This window comes from Cataglyphis hispanica, chromosome 18 (genome assembly GCF_021464435.1).
Source record: "Cataglyphis hispanica isolate Lineage 1 chromosome 18, ULB_Chis1_1.0, whole genome shotgun sequence".
Lineage (NCBI taxonomy): Eukaryota > Metazoa > Arthropoda > Insecta > Hymenoptera > Formicidae > Cataglyphis > Cataglyphis hispanica.
The window spans coordinates 2,584,863-2,591,221 of NC_065971.1; the positions used below are offsets into that span (position 1 = coordinate 2,584,863).

General features: G+C 30.7%; 1 protein-coding gene across 1 annotated transcript in view; it reads left to right on the plus strand.

Moving 5' to 3' along the window:
* LOC126856230 (uncharacterized PE-PGRS family protein PE_PGRS46-like) overlaps nucleotides 1–6,359 on the plus strand; it is a 131,250-nt gene that overhangs the window by 51,812 nt on the left and 73,079 nt on the right. The window lies entirely within an intron of this gene.

The window sequence follows — 6,359 nt, forward strand, 5'->3', positions numbered from 1 at the left end:
TTTCGATCAAATGCCCGCAGTTACTATACGAACCCTTTACTGCTACTATTGTATATCGTATAAGAATTTTACAACTTATCTTATATGGATGTAGCTTTTGTGGCATTCACTGTATCGTAATAAACTTCGTAACATTCACGATGTGTATGGAAACAGATAAGATTAGAACGCATTATTCCATGGATAGCTCAAATAGTTCCATAGATAGTTTACGACTCATGTTGAGTATGAGATATTGATGCAATAAAATCTATATTTATTGTTGCTCTTTAAAGGACACATTTTTACAATTGTCTTTTTCTGTAATTTTCGAAATATACGTTAAAATAATTTTATCAATTTATTATTTTGCTTTAAATATAAAAAAAAATCTTTAAAATAATATATATTTTCGAAATATACGTTAAAATAATCTTTATCAATTTATTATTGCTTTAAATATAAAAAAAAAATTTTTTTAATAATATATAATTATAATTCTCTTTAATTTGTCAAAAAGAAATATTCGTGATTACTCCAGTTAATAATAAATAAAATACTCGGGGCAGGCTTTTTGCATCGAGATGAAAGAGGTACGCAGTAAAGGGTTAAATGCCATTACAGAATACAATCTAAACATGCGTACACCATTCATACGTACATGTTGAGAGACGCTTTTTCGTGCTTCGAACGACGAGTCAGCCTATGCTTTCGCCGTATAAGCCCATTCGTAGTCCACTCGTAGCGAGTTCAGTAAATGCTGGACCACATTTAGAAATGTCAGACTCTCGCGAGGGAAGGTAAATCCAGGTGAGAGGCTCTAGAATACCGAGCACGTCAGACAGTGAGGGATAGTGGCAAACTTTTCTGCTCCTTTGGGAGTGCCAAAAGCTGCGTATCTCGATCGCATCTTATACCGCGCAATAAGCCACGGTCTCTCTCTCTCTCTCTCTCTCTCTTTTTTCTCTCCCTTTATCCCTAAAAGTTAGATTTAAGAAGGTTGCGCGTCTCCGAAGAAAATAATAAAGAATAACATCTTGCCTTGCGTTTGTTTCATACAACATTAAGGCGGTGTGATATGTTCTGCTTTTATTTATATAAATATAATTATCATTTCTTTTTCTCTTTTCTCTCGTTTGATAAGAGAGAATCTCTCTCTACATTCTACATTAAATTTTTTTATATATGTACATGATATTTAATTTTAGCATAAGAGATTAATAATTAAATGCCACTCTGTATTTTGATATTATGTATTTGTATTTATATTTATATTTGTGTATTTTATTGTCATTTGAATTATTTCCACACAATGGCTTAGACTGTTTATTATCTCATCTTCTTAACGCATAAATGCATTAATATTATGACTTTAATTTTCATAACTAGTGCTAATCAATCTCTCTAGCATGATTTTTAATAATAACACGTATATATGTGTGTGATTCAAACTTGTAGTCTGTTTCCAATTTGGACGGAATAATCATTAGATTTAATATACGATTTCTTATCGACTTTATGGTTCTGTTAAAGATTTCTTATTGAAATTTAGATCTGACAAGGCAATTAAACTCCTGTAAAATAATATTATTACAATATTGGTTAATGCAAAATGAGTCATTTTTTACAACCTTTACAAAAATTTTCATGGATAAAATAAATATATAGTTTGCCTTTATAAAAATTAAATTAAATTGTGTATTATTATCTTTTACATAATTTATTTATCTTTTAGTTTGACAAAATTTTTTTATCCGATATTTTCGAATTTACATAGAAATTACTGCGTAAAGATTGCGTTTTCATTTTGCATTTGCTAATCACGATTGTTATATCCTTATGAGCGACACATTGATGCAATGCGTGAATGCAAAACGTAAATAATCAATTAATATTTGCGATGAATTTGTACTTTGGCATTCATTTCAACAACGAGAATCGCATTCGCGTGGCGCGCGTCACATTTTTGCTCGACGTCACGTCATTATTTCTCGGAAAGTAATTGCTGTTCGTTAATGACGTCCTGTGCAACGTTCCGGCACAATGACGTCGCTTGCACTGAGATCCGGCGACCTAAGAAGGATGATGTCGACCGGTTATATATCGTCGGTCGTTTTCCTCGAGATCGGCGTAATTAACGAACTTCCGACATTTCTGGCATGGAGTTAAGGAGCGACGAAATTCATTTCAAGCGGGAACAATGAACGCTATCGACGGCGATACTCGCTGAGAAATACGACTCGCGTTACGGTATCATCCATTAACGGGAATCGGAAAATCAATGTCTCTCGGTCTGTGATTGATTAGAGATTTAATTTTACTTATTTTTATTTCGATTAATCAGTAATTAACAAAAGTGATTTAAATTAGGATAATGGAAATGTCAGTGTAACATGAATGATGTATATTACTTTTCGTTAACGAAGAATTTTGTGCAAATCTTAAATAATTAAATATATATATATAGATAAAAAACAAATAAATAATTTCAAATATTCGTGCATGCACGTATATTTGTGATTTATTAAACAACGAGGATATATCTGTTATTAAACAAGCTCTCGCTCTCGCTCGAATAGAAAAATCTGCACTCAATGCGATTAATGTATCGGATTATACCGCGTGTTTTATGCATATTTTGTGCTGATATGATTAGTAAAGTTTTACGATATAATTACGAAAGGATTATACACCACCTTTCGGAATTAATATCGATTTCCGATTCCCAGTTATCATCCCATTTGCGATCGCACGAGAGATCGACGTTACTCTAGACTTCAGTCCGCTCGTGTGCGTCCGCATCGTACGTACATTAATAAAAAGTGATAATAACGTACTAAACTAAGTGGACCAACGTCTCAAAGCCACATGGAAATTCTAAAAAGGGGTCGTAGCATAGGAAAGACCCGCTTGAAAGTGTTATAAGTACATGGCGTTGACCAATCGGCCGACCGATCGTTCCTCTTTGTTCCCTTTCGCGCAAAGTCATTTTCACGATTGAAGCGGCCACAGGAGAGTGGCGGTTATCGAAGCGAATGATTCGTTTTGACGTAGCGCAGATTTACGTCATTATCATAATACATTTGCGAAAATTGACCCGATACTCGAAAAGTAAAATGGAAATGTACATACATATATATATATATATATATATATGTGTGTGTGTGTGTGTGTGTGTGTGTGTGTGTGTGTGTGTGTGTGTGTGTGTGTTGTGTGTGTGTCAAGAATATGTTTTAAATATATATGACATCTAAGAAATGTTATTAGAATTTAACGGATATTAGTAAAATTGGTATATATGAGAAGAAAAGTAAGAGTTATTAATTATAAAAAAATTTAATGTTAATTTGAGAATTGTTATACCTTTAAGAATTCAAAATTTTAAAAATAATTTGCAGAAATTAGATATGAATCATATATTTTAAATCTGCGAAATAGAAACTATTATAAATAATCGTTAAAGATAAAAATTTTATAAATTTGAATATTTCCATGCTTTTCTTTTATGTGAGAGGTTGTATATATCCTCTTATTTTATTTCATTCTTGGAAATATAGGAGTGTAAATCAGCTTTATATCATTTGAAATTTAATCTATTAAATTTGAATATATATTCTCTCATATTACTATATTACTATATATATATAAAATTATATATATATATATATATATATATATATATATATATATATAATATAATATATAATATATATATTATTCGCGTACGATTATACTCATCTAAAGTTTGTAAGACATTGTCGCCTTTGCTTCAATCGGAGAAATGTATCGCTATTACTGTATGCAAGTTATAAGTGTCATGACTTGCAAGTCTCTTCTTGCGATAAGAAAGATTAATGCATTCATTTAAACGGGAAATTTATTGCAAGCGGACAGGCCGATTGGTTAATCGCTATTAGGCAAATAGATAGGAAAATATTGATATCAGCTTGTGCTATATATAACACACGTACCACTGTCTAAAAAATTTATCGTACGAAATATTTCCATAAATCATATACATGTATATATATATATATATATATACATATATGCGTATTTATATACACACGAGGCACTGCAACTTCCTTTTCTAGTACGTTTTAAACTAACATTTTTATTCTTACACACACACACACACACACAAGGTGCTACCTTTTTTATATTTTTACTAAAATACGAACGATGCGTGTGTGGCATAACCGCATCACGTAGACACATTTCAACTTACAATTAAATCCAGGATACTAGATAGATTGAATGCGCTATTAGAAGATTAGTTATATATTTTGGTATCGAATTTTGTTCTCAAATTTTTCCACTAATGCCAAGATAAAAGATGTGCATCATGCGATCCGTTTATACACTTGATGCTTTTTACATAAATGGTAATCAGCTGATGAAAGAAGAATAACCACGGTTATTCTTTGAAAGCTTCGAAAATATGTAAAACAAAATTCATTACACATCGTCGATTCATGTCGATATATATTGTCGATGGTATATAAACAAAGCAGTTTAATTTAAAAACAAATTATGTTTAATATTTTCTTTCTGATAATGTAAGAATTATATTAAAAATTGTGTACGAGGCAATTCGAATAACGATATTTCGTAAACAATTGTGTACCCGCAGCAATTTATTAAAACAAAATATTGAAAAAAATAAAATTTACATTCTCCAATCAACAAAATTAATTTAATTTCATTTTTTTTGTATGTCGTGAGAACAAAGCGAGATATTAAAGTTTTTAGATCAACATTTAGCGTTCAATGTGATAAATGGTTTCCCAATGAAAAAAAAAAGATAAACATAAAAATTATATTTTCATATCCTTTCAAAATGACTTATCCACCTCCATATAAAAGTTCTGTTATTCTGATCGTAATGATTAATCTTTTGAGCGCATAAAGGCCTTTAAGTTTTGCGTTTCATACGTTGACTTGGTGCACTTTTGTCTCCGCCTCTTAGAATATTAATGGTTCTTCCCGAAGACCCACGACTGGGACGCAGGTAGGGAAATAATACGACGAACTTTCAAAGCGATTAATATTCTATATCTTCAAATAAGTAATTTTTTTTATATAAATCTGCATTTTTATTCGCGATTATAAACATATATTTCTGTTCAAATTGTCACTGAGCACAGATTAAGAATGTATGACGTAGCGATTCGCTCGGTGCGAATCTCCGAAAACTATGTAGTCATCGCGTGCAAACTATGCGAAATATGTAATATGATGAATAATTTTTCATAGCATTATTCCAGAAGCCGAATAATAATTTCTCAAAGAACTCTAATCATTATTTTTGTGCTGTCATTATTGCGTTTAAAATCAGAATAACATTTCCTCGCTTTTATTTGGTATTAACTTTACGTCGAAATTGTCATATTTATCTAAATCATGACAGGCAAATATATACGTAAGAATTTTTGAAACGTAAATAAATGATTTAAATGCTACCTATCTCGAATATATTAAATTTCACCGTTCCATTGGCCGATTTTCTTTTATAATGTCGAACAATGCAAATGCTTAGCTTGGCACATGCGATATTGTTGATATGCGTGCGAAAATTAGCCGCGACGTCCATGTTTTTTGCTCACTTGGCGCAGCTGCAGCAGACAGTGTACATATACATATGTATATATATACGTATATATTTTAGTGTGCGTGTGCCTACTTTGTCTTATAGTTTGATACTGTTGTATATATCGCGAACTGTACCTCAGAGTTATTGTAAAACACTTTAACTGTCAATTATACATGGAGTTTTATGATATACACAAAACTTTAGCCAAGCGACGTAATTACATATATATATATATATATATATATATATATATATATATATATATATATATATAGTAGATATACACATACATATATGTATACATATATGTACGTGTAACGTAAGATACGCGTATAGTCAGTACATATAAATGTGAAATGTATGGCCTGTGCATAATTCTAAATTAGGTACGTTCGAAGTAATATCCGTAGGCCTATAATACGTATGTAATCGGCTGTGGGAGAGATGTAACTCGAGTTTAGAATATCAAGAGAGTTACATATTATGTTAAGAGTATCGGGACGGGTAAAATACTATCTCGTTAATTAATCATAAATTATACAAGATTGTACGTCGTATGATATACAAGATCGTAGTCGGTATTTTGGATTCTTTTTACTTTAGGATGTTTATATGTCATGAAAAGTAATGCAAAACTATACTGTATACATTTATTTTTTCCTAAATATCTTAATATCCAATTTTTTAGAATAATTTTTGATTTTTGGATTTAAAAAAAAAAAAAAAACGTTTGTGTTACGAGAAATTTAAAAATACTTACTATTATTCCTTATAATTATGACTTCTT